This window comes from Simochromis diagramma, unplaced genomic scaffold, assembly GCF_900408965.1.
Source record: "Simochromis diagramma unplaced genomic scaffold, fSimDia1.1 OVJJ01000302.1, whole genome shotgun sequence".
NCBI classification, from domain to species: Eukaryota; Metazoa; Chordata; class Actinopteri; order Cichliformes; family Cichlidae; genus Simochromis; species Simochromis diagramma.
In genome coordinates this window covers 1,585,959-1,603,092 of record NW_024386792.1, presented here as the reverse complement: position 1 = coordinate 1,603,092, position 17,134 = coordinate 1,585,959, and positions in this window count along the sequence as shown.

The window sequence follows — 17,134 nt, the reverse complement described above, 5'->3', positions numbered from 1 at the left end:
ATGAGCAGAAAATGAAACACTTTGTTATTGCAGTTGGTTGCAGCTTCTAAATGGAAACTTTTTCATGGTTAATTTAACTTTAATAACCAAAGAAAGGCAATATTTTTCTGCGGTTAGCTATGTTAGCTGCTTCCTGGAATAATAAAAAATGGTATTTTGAATCCAGGCCTTTTTGCCTCCCCTTTTCATATAATCTCTCAATAAATCCCAGTGAGAAACAGAATACATTTTATTCCTTCAATTTAATACTTTAATACTTTTAAAGCTAAAAGAAAGGCTGGGTTAGTGCAGCTATCTCTCAAAACCAAAATACAGTTCAGGAATTCCTCACTGGTACAAAGTTTGTACAGATTATACCGTTTCTGCTTCTCTATTCATGAACCAGCTCCAGATTTTTGTCATTTTCTCATGATATATATTCATGATTGTTTCTGTGTGCTGTCTGTAAACTTTGGCCACCCTGTTAATAAACAGCACTTTAGGTATAATTTTCAGAGAAATGTATAATCTAATCTAAAACATTTGTAAGTAAATAATTTGTAATAAAAAAGTTTCTTTTGGGTTTTTTTGTCATATTGTGCTACCGAGTTTCTTTGGGATAATTTGATTTGCATGTGTACGTATTTCCTCATTTCCAGTGATAAAAATGTTTTTTCGTCACTGTAACTGAGAATCAGTGACATGAACCAGTAATAAAGACAGGATTCTTGTGGTGGGGCAATAATAAAACAGCTCTTTAAAGGCATTTTTGCAACAAATACATTAAACTTTTATGATGTGTTTTCCCAGGATATTGCATTTTACGCTTCAGATGGTTTTCTTTTCATGAATCTGGTCTTTCACATGGTCAGCTTCAATATTTTGCATCTGAACAGCAACAAGAGGTTAAATTCTTTGATAATACTTTACATAAGAAAAATGGGATAAAGGTTTTCAAACTATGTGAACACTTGTGGTGGTGTGCAGCGCTATCACAGATTCTGTTCTTATTCTTCACTTTTAGGATCCCGATGTAAACATTTACATCCTGTGTAGATGCTTTTTATAGACCAACACTATAATATGCGTACACTCTCGAACCACTTTGTTAGGTACACCTGTTAAAGTGTTTTTTAATGCAAATATGTGTCTATCAGCCAATCAAAGGGCAGCAAATCAGTCCATTTAGGCACATAGACATGGTCAAGATGACCTGCTAAAGTTCAAACTGAGCATCAGAATGATGATTGAAGTTACTTTGCCAGTCCTTTAGTATTTCAATTGTCCACACAACCATTTCCAGGGTTTACAAATATACTGCAGCAGCAAATCTTTGCCTGGTAATTAAACCTCAAAACATCAGTGTCTGGCTTTTCTAATGTGAACATTAATTCAGGTTATGAAACAAATTGATTAAAATAGAGGAAAGCCAATATCATCACTAGTATATTTCAACCTGATACTTACTGATGGATTATAACCCTAATAATGAGTTGTTGTTATGTTTCCCCCTTTTATTTCAAGTTTTAGAGACCTCACATCTCTCCTGTCTTGTTTAAATGATCTGAAAGTGGTTCAACATGGCTCCACGTGGTCTGCTGTTAATCCAAGTGTGCTGCCTTTGGGCAACATATGAGCCGAGGAAGCAGAAGAGCTAAAGTCTTTATCAGATAGTTTCACAGAAGATAATAAACAGTCGAGCCTTGAACTATACTGGCCAAGTGTGCCCTGCATGTAGCCACTGAGAGATGTATAAGTATTTATTGACTTAGCCAGCTTCTCTACTGCACATCGCAGGGCTTTGACAAGCTTTCCACTCTTCTGTATTTGTGATTTCAGTGGGTCTCTGGCCTCAGGACCACAGTGATGAAAGATATCTCTAACTATATCAGGTGATCTGGCAAAGCAAGCTTGTGTGTCTCAGCACATAGCTCAGCAGTCCCTGCACCAATGTTAAGAGTTATTCGGTGGATCTTTATAAAACGCTGCCCATCACTCAGGCAGTCAGGTATGAGTACGTTTACAAAGAAGGGTCAAGAAGTCTCAACCACACTAAGATGTTTCAGTACTTACACGAAAGAAAGAGAGGTTTGTGAATAATGTTGAACACATGCTTGAGAAATGTTAACGTCATATTAGGCTGGCTTAAATCATCAGCATGACCAGATTGTTCAGATTGTTTATCCACCGTGTGCTAAAATATTACACAAATGTTTATGTGGACACAGGGGGACCACATCCCAAAAAAGTAAATGTGAGGCACATAGACTATGACTGTGTGTTACAATGCGGGGTGTCCTGCTGAAAAGGTGGTCTAAAAAATCAGAAATATCTCACAAATTGCAGGCTAGAATTTTGGCGTCCAGCATGTGAAAGACAAATCTACTTGGTTTAACTCGCTCGCTAAAGCATTCCAATAAGCATTCGCCAAAGTCTATTTTAATCATGTTATCTGCTATTATTGTTATCTAGCGTCTGTGCGGTCTGGTAACACTCTTTGAGTTTCAGCAGGCTTACGTCACTACGACTCTTTTTGAGCATCACATTTTTTGTGATACTTGGGTAAACTGGTCCTTATGCAGCACGTTTCTATTTTATCTGTGCACTTAAGGCACTTTACACAACTCGCCTCATTCACACATTCATACAAGCATTTTTTTTCTATGTAAGTGCTTTCTATCTAACGATGGATTTGTTAGGAGAGAGCAACTTGGGGTTAGTATCTTTCCCAAGGATTTTTGGCATGTCCCGCTCTATCCCCTGAGCTACAGCCACCCTGTGTCACTTCATGTCATATTTACCATAGTCATGGTAAGCAGCAAAAGACAGTGATGAATAGTGCTGCTATCTTCACAGCCATTAGTTATGACAGCGAGAATTTAGAAAGTGTAGAAAACGGGACATCGTCTTACTGAACTGAAAGCCTGAAAGTCAGATTCTGACGCAATGATAGTCTCATTCTGTTTAACTTCAAAGGCCAGACTGACTCTGTGCAATAACCTATTGTTTTATGTTTGAGAGGAGACTTTGTTATACCATAACCCATAGAAGCTGTAGTAGCAGTTTGTCAGGCAAGTAAGTCAGCTTTTGACATGTTAATTGAAGACTTGCTATAGGCTGATTTAAGAGCCATATGTTTTACAGCCATTAGATTCTTCTTGACTTCTTCCTGCTGTGCGTCATTAAGCGCAGTACTCGATCTATTTGAAAATTCCAAAGATTCGGCCATCGAGAGGTCTGGAAACGAAGGCAGTCTGTTTTAAACAAAGAGAGAGCCACAGCTGCCTCTAAAACCTCCTCCTCTCTTCTACTCCACAACCACTTCAGACACTTCTCTTATGTACACATCTGAGCTCACTCCTTCGCAACAAACATTTAGCACATCTTGAAGTATAGTCACTGAGAGCAGCACTAAACAGTTTCGCCTTCAAAGAGCCGATCGTCTTGTCCCGTCACACCGTTTGACACGTTTTGAACGGTGGATGTTTGGGTCTTGGGATCCAGGAGCATTGCTCCCTGAACAAAGGTGGTAATTCTGCAAACTTTACCTTCTTACAAGTCAGACGTATGCATTCAGCTCAATGAGTGACTCTTTAATTTTTACTGTAACGTGCAGATGGTTGAAGTGTAAATTAAAAGCCTATCGCCTCATGTAAAAACAACATATATATATATTGCCAACAGCTACAGAAACAGACATGTTTCCTGGTGCGCACAAAGAGAAAAGTCTGTTTATTGTGTATTTTGGGTGAGACTGAAGGCAAAGCACAGTACATTTTATTGCTCATTACAAGATGATTTAAGGGTGGCATAAAATGTTCCTAATTCTGATGCGCTCCTCTGGATACGTGATTATAAGAAACTTGAGCTGTGTTTTGGGTAGGAAACTTTTTGTGCGGTTAATTTTATTTGAGCTCAGGACCTGAGACAAAGCTCTTTGTTTTTTATTATATGGAGGGTTTTTTTGTCGTTTATATATTTTGACAAATGCATCACCACAACTACCAACGCAAGGCAACTTATATAAGACTATGAGCTTATACTAGATCCTCTATTGTCGGATCAGATCGAGCTAATACTATTCCTCCTGAACCAGGTTTTCCTACTGAAAAGGAAGAAAAGAAGAAAAACGCTCGTTCGGCCTGATCAACTGGAAGAAGAGGCACTGACAAATAAAACCCAGCTGTGTTCTCCTCCTGGATTGGATTTCATATTTATCTCTATTTGCATTCTGTTGAGATATATGCTGGCCTCTAAACAAGTTTTGCATTGTGGTTTCTGGCTCATATCACAGGGGGCTTGAGGCCCTATGATGCACTGAAAGAATTTAGGTTACTTCAACTTGGCTGAGAAACTGTTTCACGTCGAGGAGCAATCAGGAATACAGCTGAGGTTATAATTAAACTGTTTACATACTCATCATTAAAGGTGTTGATGACTGTTAGGGTTTTTTTTTTTCTCCTTTTGGCAAAACAATCACGATTTAATGGACAAGTATATAGGACACTATACAGGATGCTGCGAGGCATATTTGTGTGTTTTACCTCACACATATGTTTGTGTTTGTGTTTAGCTAATCAGGAAGTTTGAGCAAGGACCAGTTTAATGCAATCATAGGGTTCTGATACTTTATTTTTTTTTAGCCATACACATTGGATTTAAAGAAAAAAAAATACAAAGTTTGTAATGCTAGTTCACCTGCTGAAACTAGTGCATATTGTGAAACAGTAATTTTATAATACACAAATATAGACTATATCCATTACTTGGACTTGGCACAAATGATCCCTAATACATGTGTTTACTACTGAGAAGCATCTGTAACATCATCCTGAGAGCATTAGCTCAAAATCACAATAAAGAGAGTGTTCTCCATTAGCACAATGCATGGCACGATGATACAGTTTATCTAAACAAGGTTTGTTGTCTATCAGTGTTTTTTCCAGCATTTGCGACAGTCCCGTCCAATTTGTGCCTGTTTGCCACAGTCATATCATATGAAACGGAGATTTTGAATGAATAAATATTGTTGTTTTGGCTATCCCCAAATCTCTTAATTTCCTCCTAATTTAAAGCTACTAACGAAGTTATTTGAGTATTTTCACAGACTAATCCAAAAATTATCTACAATGCAGAAACATCAATCTTTATAAAAGTAAGTTCACTCGTGGTGAACAGTGTGGGGTGGCATGGAGACCATGTGTGGCCAGCTCATTGGGAACGGCTAAGATGTTCTTGATGCCCAGATTTCTTTGGTGGCAGCTTTAGCATGCAAAACTTACCTTCATCTGAAAGCTTTGGACCCGTGACCACTAGTCTACTTTTAACCAAGCTAGGATGCTCCTGCTGTTGGAGTGGCTTTGCTGTGCTATTTGTGATGTGACGGTGTTACCCTCTTTTTCTGAAACTGTCTGCGTCTTAATGCACTGCGTGTGAAGCTTGTTACTGTTCCTACCACACTTTTCCTTGCAGTTAGAATTCCATTAATATGACTTACAGTACTCTCCAAACAGCCAGCCTTTTCAGCGATGACCTTCTATGGCCTCCTTGTGGAGGATGTCAGTGATGGTCATCTGTCCAGCTGTCAAGTCAGCAGTGTTCCCCATGACTGCAGTTGTGTACTGAACTAGACTGAGAGACACACAATATTTACACTGTTTAAATAATATTTAACTCAAACTGCTGTTTGTGATTTTCATAAGCTATTACAAGAATAGAGCCAAGGCTTTAAATATTTCACTAAACATTTATATAGAGGATATGAAAGTTTACCTTTTCAGTTAAAAAATGAAAAATAAAAACACTTTCACGATATTCTATTTTTTTTCTAGATGCACTAGTGTATTATGGTAAATGGCCTGCATTTGTATAGCGCTTTTCTAGTCCCTAAGGACCCCAAAGTGCTTCACACTACATTCAGTCATTCACACACAGGCGATGGCAAGCTATATTGTAGCCACAGCTGCCCTGGGGCGCACTGACAGAGGCGAGGCTGCCGGACACTGGCACCACCAGGCCCTCTGACCACCACCAGTAGGCAAACATGGGGTTAGTATCTTGCCCAAGGATATTTGGCAGCCAGGAGGCAGCCTGGGATCGAACCACTGACCTTCTGATTAGTGGCTGACCTGCTCTGCCACCTGAGCTACAGCCACCCCATAATCATTGGGGAGGGAGTGATTAAACATTTTTTGCAGAATGGTTATAATTGTTGACCCTGCTGATTACTAGGAGCTTTAATAAGCTCAAAGCAGCAGAGAGAACATGTTTTTGTCATGGATTTTGTTTGGACTTTGTCAACATTGTGCCAAAGAAAATAGACATCGTTGTCCTCACTATCATCAATCACACTGGGACACTAAATTCAGACAATTAACATGTGTGCAGCATCTATTATATATATTTCTCCACAAATCTATAAGCTCATCCATGCTGTGCTGCTGAAAGATTATATAAACATTGTCACACTGAGTGCACGTTCTGTGATTTAATTACAGGCTTCAACGCATTTGATAGGTGACAAAAGAAAAGTTAATCATCGTGATTAATTATTAATGAGGGCCGTTTAGCATTTATTTATAATACAGAGATTTTACCACAGACATTTATAATCTTAACAAATGATAGCAATGCTATTTACATACAGGATTAATCACAGAACAAGTAAGCTGCACTCTGTACCCATATTTACCTCAGTTTTTATCGGAAACATGTGGAACATCCTTTCGATGCTTTTCAGATGTTTGACAAGTGTGCGGGACGATATACACCAGAGTGCCTTGCTGTGCCTGCTCCTGATGAAAATTCATACAGACATGATGTGGGATAGCTGAGCAGAGCCAGGAACAAGAGGTTGAAAATGGGGTTCACGCTGCAGAACTGCAGAAACAGACTAGAACTGTTCTGCACATTCATGTTAAGAAGGGAGTTTTCACAGGATTGCATGGAGAACTGAGTAAACTTTCTTTAGAGAAAACATCCATACCTCTTAAATATACGAAATGGTTCCTTACAAACAGCAGCACTATTCTCCATTCAAAAATAAGTGATAGTTTTACTCTATGTTATTTAAGAGGAAAATGTTGCACTTTGCATTGATTGTTATGAGGACTCCAATCCCCTTCTCTAGTACAGTCTGTTTCCAGTTACAGCCTAAAATAGTATATATAGAAATGTCCATAAGGCATTTGGTAAAGAAATTTAGTTTACATTGATTCATAAAAGTCATCAAGGTTCGATCATCTTCAAAACTTCTTGAGCACCACAATGAGGCTGGTATTTTATAGCTTTGAGTAAAAGATATAGATGGATTGTTTTATGTTTTAAATTGATTTGATTGGTTTTAGACTTACCCATAATCTTCAGGTATGCTTCTGTATTGGTTCACATATTTTTCAGTTCCATTATAAGGATTTTAGGCGGCTGAAGTTTTCGATTAGCTAAAACACTACACTATTGAGGTTTAGCAATCACGTGACATTAACTTGCCTGTTGTTTTGGATGTGACAATGACTTTGACACTGTAGGAGCCAAGAAACCAGTTCATGCCCATCTTACAACACCAGAAAAATGTGTATTTGCTGACCAGTTGACAAGTGGTTGATGACAGGCACTGGGAAAGTGATTGCTAAAGCCCCAGGCACAGTCCCCAGTCGGTGACTCTCTGGAAAGCAAAGGTTGCTAGGGGAAAATGTATATACCCTGATTGATCGGATGGAAAAAATCTCATGGAGCACGCAGACTTGTTTCCCAGCACTCACTAAATACTGCCTGAACAATATTAAAACTGTTAAAAAGTGATAACTAGAAACAGAGTCCATTTACCTTCAAAGTAAAAGCTGCGCCCTGGCAAACATGTTGGCTGTAGTACTGAGGCACAGCTTTTACTGTGAAGAATTTTCAACCTTTACGACCTCTAGTAGTTAGCAAGTGTTTGCACAGAGTATCTTCCATGCAAACTAGAGGAAACTGCGACAATCTGCTAGCAACCAAAGCAACAATAAGGAGGGTTTTGGTGCAGCACTGATTTTGCAATCAACTTCGCAATATTTCGACACACAGCAAGTGCTTAGCTTATGAGGTATGACAAATCCGACTGTTATTGCTCTGCTAGTTGTGATCATTTGCAGCTTTTTGAAAATATCCCCACACAATAATTCTGTTAACAGTGAAAACCGTTTCATGCACGTAAACATCACTGCCTGAAAACAAAGGTTAGCTTGAAGCATATAGCTTCTTGTCAGTACAGATCAAAAAACTGTTTGGATTTCTGATTTTTGTCATTCTACTAACCACCTGTGTTTATTTCTCTTGTTTGTTGTAGCTTGATGAGTGTCTATAGAGTGTAAACATTAATGCACTCAACATAGAGATGTATGGAGTTTTGCTATTTGGCTCCACTGCTAGTTTTGTTCTTTCGGTGCAATGTGTATAAAATGTCTATATGTGACTCTACCTTAGACTAAGATTTCCAAAGCCAACTTTTCAGGAGTATTTGCAACTAGTACCAGAAGTTTTTGGATGACTTTAACATTGCACAGACTGTCACTGAGTTGTGACAGAAGTTGTGTCACACACACACACACACACACACACACACACACACACACACACACACACACACACACACACACACACACAGATTTAGGATTGGAGCCCCTTGAACAAGACCAGTGGGGAGAGGGAAAAGGAGCTTTGTTGGGAGGGTCAGACTTTGGATGTATGAAGGAGCCTCAAGCGTCACATTTGGGTCCAATCAAATCAGTGATGTTTTTTGGCTATGATATATAAAACAGATGGACAAAAAGTGGGAGTATGATTCTTTTGTTGCAAAAGCTGTTTGGAGTGAAAAAAAATATCATTCTTTTTCTTTCTAAAGAAAAATGACCTGCACTTTTCAGCTTTCCTTTATATTTAATTAAATGTTATCTGCTTTTCCATGTTGTTTTTTTTATTTATGTGTGTTTTTTGTCTCCTTGCATGCAGTCAGTTTGACTCCAGCAGTGATTATCTCTCAGGTTCTGTTTCTTCTGTAGCCTGTGTGGCCGTCTGTTAACATTAATAAAATCTCAGCTTCTAACGTGCCCGTAATACGAGCTGTAATAGATTCAGCCACAGACTTAAGTGTGAATGTCACATTAAAAGAGTGTCTCTGGACATGCAAAGTTGTCTCACACCCTCAAATGACCTCTAACCTCTCAGGAAAACAGTGGGGGAAGGGGGACGCCTGAGACTGTTGGGGGTGGTGGTTTTAGCCACAAGGTGAAAACCTAAGGGCAGGTGCTCCCTGGTGCGCCCCTGTTCCCAGTATAAGAGTCTGGTTGTCCTGTGATGGATGGATCTATCTGAGATGCCAGGACCCTATGGAGCAGAGTCCACAGCAGGGGAGGCACCATCTGGGAAAAGAATGTCAAGGTTGGCCCGAGGGTGGAGATTTATGTCCCAGCCTCAGGTTCAAATGGCAGTGTCTGACGGTGTGTAGACGAGGCGGCAATGACAGCTTTCCTTCCTTCTTGTCCAAAAAGAGTCGGTCCATTTTTGTCTTTGCAGACATCAAGAGGATGAACGGGATCAAACAATGTTAAGGGTCAAGTTTTTTTCCAACTGGGCCATATTCTTTTTGGGTGTCCTTCACCCAGTGACATGAAGATAAACTTAAAAATAATACAGGTAGCAAATGACACAGGCACAAACATCAATCTCCTGTGGTGCCAGTTTTGTTTTCTTATGTCAGTAGAGCTCAAAAAAGGATAGCCGATGTGAGGGATTTTTTGTCTATATCCTTCCTCCAGAGCGTTCATAAATTAAGGACAGGCCGACAGACTGGAACAAACACAGCCAAAGATTTTTTTCTTACCCTGTGGTGGGCATTACCCAAGTTGTTTTCTGGGTCACTTTACCATCCTCTATACACACTCACACGCACAATCCAGCCACAACAAACATGTGAAATAAACACAGGTGGTAAGTACCATGAGTTCATTCTCTGACTACAGAACTACTCATTGGTTAGCTCAGGGTAACAGAATCAGTTTTTGTTGTTGGGCTTATAAGTGTCTGTGCCGCATAGAGACGTTTGAATGGCAGAGGTATTAAATAATAAAACCCAAAGACACAGATATGTGAGACAGAGGAAATTAATCAGTATATGTGTGTGTGTGTGTGTGTGTAGTCCAGATAGGCCTTATTGTGGGGGACTGAATATGTTTACACAATCACATTATGGGAATCTATAATCCCTATGAGGACCAAACCATTTACATAAGGTAAAGATATGATTCATGGTTAGTTTAGCTGAGCAATAAGAAGAAGTGGAGAAGTGGTCATTAAGGTTAGAGAGTGTGTGTGTGTGTGTGTGTTATGTTTGTGTGTTTGTGGGAGTTGGTGTGTGTGAGGACCAGTTTGAGGTTTACACCATCAAAGTGAGGACATTTTGGAAAATGACAAATTGTGGCTGGTCCTTACTTTTCCACACCTCCTCAAAGAGGTGAGGGTTTAGTTTTAGGGTCAAAATTAGGTGTAGAAAATGTTAGGGTTAGACACTGTTTAGAGAAAGCCTCACAAATGTGTGTGTGTGTGTGGATGAGGTGGGGGAAGGGGTGGGAGTTTGGGGGTAGCCAGGGCTGTACAAGAGAAGGAACAATGTTCCATGTGGAGTTCATTTTATCCCTTTACTTTGCGGATAATACGGAGAGTGTAGAAGCATAATGCATCTGTGCAGTTAAACATGTTTAGTTGACTGGCATGTACAAGGAATGCGACTCTGTCTGTGTGTTTTTATTTTAGTATACAGCACACGAACAAAGACATACATACTGTGTGTGTGCAGCCTTTACATAGAAGGAAGATGTAGTACAAAAGTGCAAGAATAGGAACCAAACAGGATTTATACGTCTCCTCCATAACAGGTCGGCCACACTCAAGGAAACTTTGTGCGCACATTGCCTCACATATATATATGTTTGTTTAAAAAGATTTTAAATTCCAATTCTCTTGTTTTTAATGTATATTATATTTGTTTCTTCATCACAATGCGATGTTACATTCGCTGTTTGAGTCTGTCTCACACGCTATGTGCAAAGTACATTGCCTCTATATAACTTAACGGTCACCAAAATTTGTAACCACGATGGAATTTTGCTCAAGTCGCCTTTAAATAAAGAGCAAATAATTACAAATAAAAGTCTTAGATATCATAGACAATTAGCTTAAGGGCAGATAATTTAATGTAGTTAAGCTGAAGATATTTTTGATGAGCATTAGGACTGCGTAAAAACTCTTATTTTTTATTTTGAGTGTTTGTGAGTGTTGTTAATTATTCCAGTAGCCCGTCATATATATATTCTTTTAGGTGTTCATTAACAGCCACATTTTTTCGTCTATTTGTATACAGTGAAATAACGAAGATATTATCTGTTATTCCACCGTTGCACTGTTTTAATGCAGGAGTGATGCAAAAAAACAAAGTAGACCTGACAAAACCCAGCCATAGAGTGAGTTTTTGATAGTTAAATTGATAGTGGAAGGAATTATTTCAAGCCAAGGTTTAAAATCTCAGTAAAATGTGAATGTAGTTTCTCTTTGTTTCAAGCCATTATACTAGACTAATGCTGGCTGATAGATTCGACTGTGTGCAGTCCATAAAGATGGCGGTTTCCTAAATGCTGAAAGACTTGAACTTGTATGCAATTGTGCATATTTGGAGAGCCTAAGCCGTTGGATATCTTGTTTTCTGATTCCTGGATGAAGCAACAGAAAATAACATTTATTTCCAGAAATGGGGCAATCAAAACACTACTATTATCTTGACGCTGAGCAAGTTTGTCACTTTTGGCTTGCAGTTTTAGCTGTAGACATTATGCATGGAATAGATTAGAATAAATGTTATTTTCAGTCTTGTATAGGCTGAATGTGTCATCTGATAGGGCATACGTAACTTCTGGCAGAATGAGGCAGAGCCAAGGAAATGTTTTGGCAGCAACGCTGGAAGCCATTGCCATAATTTAGCCAGGACTGTCAAGAAATTATGTGGATAGCATTTAAGTATAAATCACAGTGAAAAACAGGAATGACTATGGTTTCTCTCTGGTCACGTAGCATCTTTTGGGGCAGTGGTGATACTGCAGAAAACACAAAACAACCAGAATGTCGAACAATTGGAGCAGAACTTATGAGGAGGCTGTTTTCCTGGATGTTTGAGGTTGGAAAAGCCCTCAGCCTTAAAGGGGTGCAATCATTTAGCAAATGTGAGGCCAGTCTTTAAATGTGTGCAGTGGTGTGTCTCCCCATTTTCGGCTAACTCGGGGTCTTTTCCTCTTCGTCTCAGCAGGGCTCTGCAGGTTTAATATGCACCGCCTCAGGCTTGTTCCATCTGCCTCCTTACACCATTAGTCTGAAACACACACACATACATGGACACAAGGTAGGGGTGCTACTCTAAGTCAGGGCTAACATGCTCTCTTCTGGGAGTGCACTGAGGAAAAATAAACAGCCTGGTGATTCTGTCTGGTGGGTCCGTTGGACTACTCAAGACTGGGACTTTTACAGGTTACATCCATATAGGAGAAAACGTCGAAAGGGTCTCCAAAATAAACTTGCAGAACTGTAAAATAAGAGCACTAGACTTTATTTGATAGAGAACCTTTAACATGAGCTATTAAATTATTAAATGCATAATGAAGTTCATCCAGTCTTTCTCTGGCTATGTGTCCTAGTGCAGCGGCCCCCAACCTTTTTAGCGCCACGGACCAGTTTATGTCCAACAATATTTTCACGGACTGGCCTTTAAGGTGTCGCGGATAAATAGAACAAAATAAAACCAGTGGCGGTACCAAAACAAGAAGATTTACTCATAACACACAAGGAAAGACCCGGGGAAACAGAGTTAACGATAAAAACGATTTAAAAAAACAACGATAAAAAACAAAAAAAACCCAGAAAACCAAAAATTTTACATCCATCTACACTTTAATAATTGCTTAGACATGTTTGTAAATTAGAAGACGGCATTATATGGATGTGATCACAAGTTTCAGCTGTCGTAGCTTGGTTAGCAGCTGATATAGTAGTGTAGCTGCTGTGTTGTGACCTTGTGAGCATTCAGTGCACCTCCGTCAGACACATATGAGATATATTTAACTGTTTTATAAAGATATTCGATTTTCAAAAATAAACTATTTTTAGTAGATTATAGTTTTAATATTAAGATACGATCAAAACTCTACTGGAGTCATTTAGCGGTATCCCAACCCGGCACCACGGCAAAACGTGTAATAGACCCCTGTCCACCGTGTCCATCATTTCATGATTTGTCTCTCCAAAACGTGAAATGGACATGGTCACTTTGAGGCTATTAACCATGAACAATTACCAGGAGATGGAAATATAAAACAGCTGACCTCTGAGGATAGGCTAACATTTTCAGTTTTTAATAAAAGCCATTCTACATCTAAATTTATCTGGCAGAATAAACGACCAAGGGTCAGACTCAAAATGTTAATGTCTGGAAAGGAAAAAGGGGGCCTCAAGTTGCCTAACTTCAGAATCTACTATTGGGCAGTTCAATTAAAATCAATGGCTGCCTGGATTATTCATGATTCAGAAATGCAGTATCTATGGAAGAGTATTCATTACCAGGTATCTCCCTTCGGAGTCTCCCATTTCTCAACCCACAATCCCGGAAAAAGATTAAAATAACTAACCCATGGGTCACCGTAAAGATTTGGAACCAAGTGTTAAAAATGTTAAAAGGGAATTTGACCATGTCTCGAGCGGTTCCCATAAATGGAAATGTTGAGTTCCTTCCATCACTGTCAGATCGGAGTTTTGAGAGGTGGGCGGAGAAAGGATTGACTGCAGTCAATCAGCTGTTTGAAAAGAATACTCTTAAAAGTTTTGCCCAGCTAAGGGCTAAATATGCTTTATCCCCAGGGGACCATTATAGATACTTACAGTTAAGGGCATAAAGACTGGGACAATATTAGAAGAGAACCAATCGGGTTGGAAAACCATTTTATAAAACTGCTTGAAAAGTCAGGTACATTGAAAAACCAAGTGTCTTTGATCTACCAGAAACTACTGATTGACATGTCTGATAATACCTATCATATAAAACAACAATGGGAAATGGAACTCAATATAATGTTGGATGATGTCACATGGGAGCGTGTCTGTTGTGGCTGCCATAGAGGGGTGGGTAGTCAAATGTGGAAGGAATTTGACTACTAAATTAAGATTTTTTTGAACTCCACTGAAAACCTTTCTATCCAAAAGTAGTGTCAGTGATAAGTGTTGGAGAGGGTGTGGGTTTGTGGGGGACCAGACGCATATGTATGTGTTTACATACAACAGTACTGGATGGATGTCAAGAACATTATACAAAACATATTGTCAGTCAACCTCCCAATGGATCCTCTGATCTTTTTGTTGGATATCTTTCCTGATGGTTTCTCCTATGAGCAGCACTTTCTCCTGCATCTCCTCCTCATGACTGCAAGAAAAATGATAACAATTCACTGGCTCAAACCAGAAACATCCACGGTTGCCCAGTGGCTTCTGAAAACTAGACATGTCTATACGATGGAACGGATAACAGCTCAACTACAACTAAAAGTGCCAACCTTTGAGAAAAAATGGAGACTAATTATAAAATATCTAGAAAGGACACTCAAGCCTTAACGTCTGTGCTTAGGTATTGGTATGTATGTACATGTATATGTGTATATATGTTTTTTCTTTTAAATTAAGTTTTTGAATAACCCTCACCATTATATGCTGCAGATTTGGTCTCAGGTCATGTTGTTGATATGAATTGCCTTGTTATTTTTGGCAATAAAAGTTCAAAAAAAAAAAGCCATTCAATGTAATTATTAAACTACACGCAGACACATAATTATTGAGCAGTTGATCAGTATTTCACACACAGTACATGTGCGTCACACTAATAAGGTTAGTTAGCCTCTACTGGCCTTTTTATGTATATTAATTTTCTTTATTTTTTTTATTTTAAGTGTATTTACTATTACATTTTTCAGTTGCTAAACTTATTATTACTTTTTTTTAAATTTGTCTACTATTGGTGGAATTGAGGAAAACATGGTTAAAATCGAAATGAATTGTTAACATAAGATATTTAGGTTGTTAAGTTCTGTTTGCATTCTTCATTCTCTATTTATGGTCTTTATGTTTACATTTTTTCTACCATCATTGAAACTGAGGGCTACAATGTATAATTTAAAAACCTGGATGCCAAAGGAGGGAAAAGCTCCTTATCTAAATCTTCATTTCACTTCATAAGAAAACAGACACAATGCATGACTGCTTCCCTGATGCTTGTGCCATAGCGTCACTGTTAAACCTGCCATTACTTTGTCACATTTTTCACTGATACTGTTTTATGTGTTGTGTAAAATGTCTTGCGAACCATTTCCCATTTATACAGCACTTACATATTCATAGAATAAAAGCGTTACAGGTGTTACCTTTATTTTCCAACGTACCTGAGTTACCGAGTCACTTTTCCATCACACTTCTAGTAACAGTTCGTTTGAATATTATGTCGATAATAAAACTAATTTAAAAAATCAACTAAACAAACCAATATCAGCCAAAGTGCTTCACGTGGTTTTGCTTTCAATTGTTATTCTACAGCACATTCGTATGTATATCATTTGTTTATACTCCCTGTAGTTTTTGGCAGGGTAAAAAAGTTGGGCGGATGTTGGCACAATGTAGGTTTTTCTAACACATCTTTATAATTTAATGGTTTTGTCCCTGTATTCAAACTGCAAGAGCAAATAGCAAGTCCAATCCTGTTTCATGCTTTTGAGCCACTTTTAGGCATAGAGGATCGCTGATACATAAGCTTAAAAATAGACATATTTAACATAGTTAAACTTTTAGGCGTAATTTGTTTTAAAACTATTAAAATACAGTTACGTGAAAAAGAAAGTAAACCCTCTTTTTACTTGTAATGTTTTATGTATCAGGACAAAATAAAAAGGACATCTGGTCATTACCAAGTTTGAAAATTACTTAAATACTGAGATGAATAACAGCACATGTCATGTTCCACCGTATCACTATTCATTTAACAAAAATGAATCTAAAGTGTAGAAGCGGTGTGTACACAGCGTAGCTCAGTAGCTTGTAGAACTACCTTTAGATGCAAGAACTTAAAGTAATCAATTTATCAGTCTCTCACATCATTGTGGAAGACTTTTGGCCCACTCTTCTTTACAGCGTTGCTTCAGTTCATTGAGGTTTGCAGGCATTCATTAATGCACAGCTCTCTCGAGGTCCCACTACAGCATTTCAATCAGGTTGAGGTCTGGACTGGACCATTGCAAAAACCTTGATACTTTTTCAGCTATTCTGTTGTAGATTTGCTGATGTGCTCGGGATCATTATCCTGTTTCCACATTTTAGCTTTCAGACAAATGGCCGTACATTTGACTCCAGAATACTTTGGTATACAGAAAAGTTGATTCAGTGACTCACCTCTACCACTGTGCTTGACTCTGTGCTTGCTGCTATGCTGTATTTGGTGCATTATGGCCAAACATCTCCATTTTTTTTTATCTGTCTAAAAGACATTGTTCCAAAAGTCTTGTGGTTTGTTCAGATAAATCGTTGCAAATTTAAGCTCTGCTGCCATGTTCTTTTTAAAGACAAGAGGCTTTCTCCTGGCAACCCTTCCAAACAAACCATACTTTCTTTTTTTTTTCGTACTGTCATGAATTTTAATGTTTATCAAGTTTAACATGTTGACTGAAGTTCTCCTGGGAAGACCATGGCAGCTGTCTTGTATGTTGTGAACAGTCTTTTTCATTCTAGGAGGGTTTGAATACTCGCTGAATACTTTTATAAAGGTGTTCACAGTCACTGATGATCAGCTAATCAAGAGTGTTTCATTAGCAGCCTCTGCCTGCTTCTTACTTTCTCTAATCCTTAAGATCTAAGAAGGTGCTATTTTTAAGTCCTGCTGAGGCTCATTCTGGGTAAAATTTCATTTTTCTCAGCTATGAAATGTGTCCTTGTTGTGGTGTCACAACTGTGAATGAATGCCATACCTTTATTTACACTTGAGCCCATGTCTGGTATTCCGGAGGTCAGTGTGGGTCAGCTGCTAACCTACTGCCACCATCACTAAAATGTC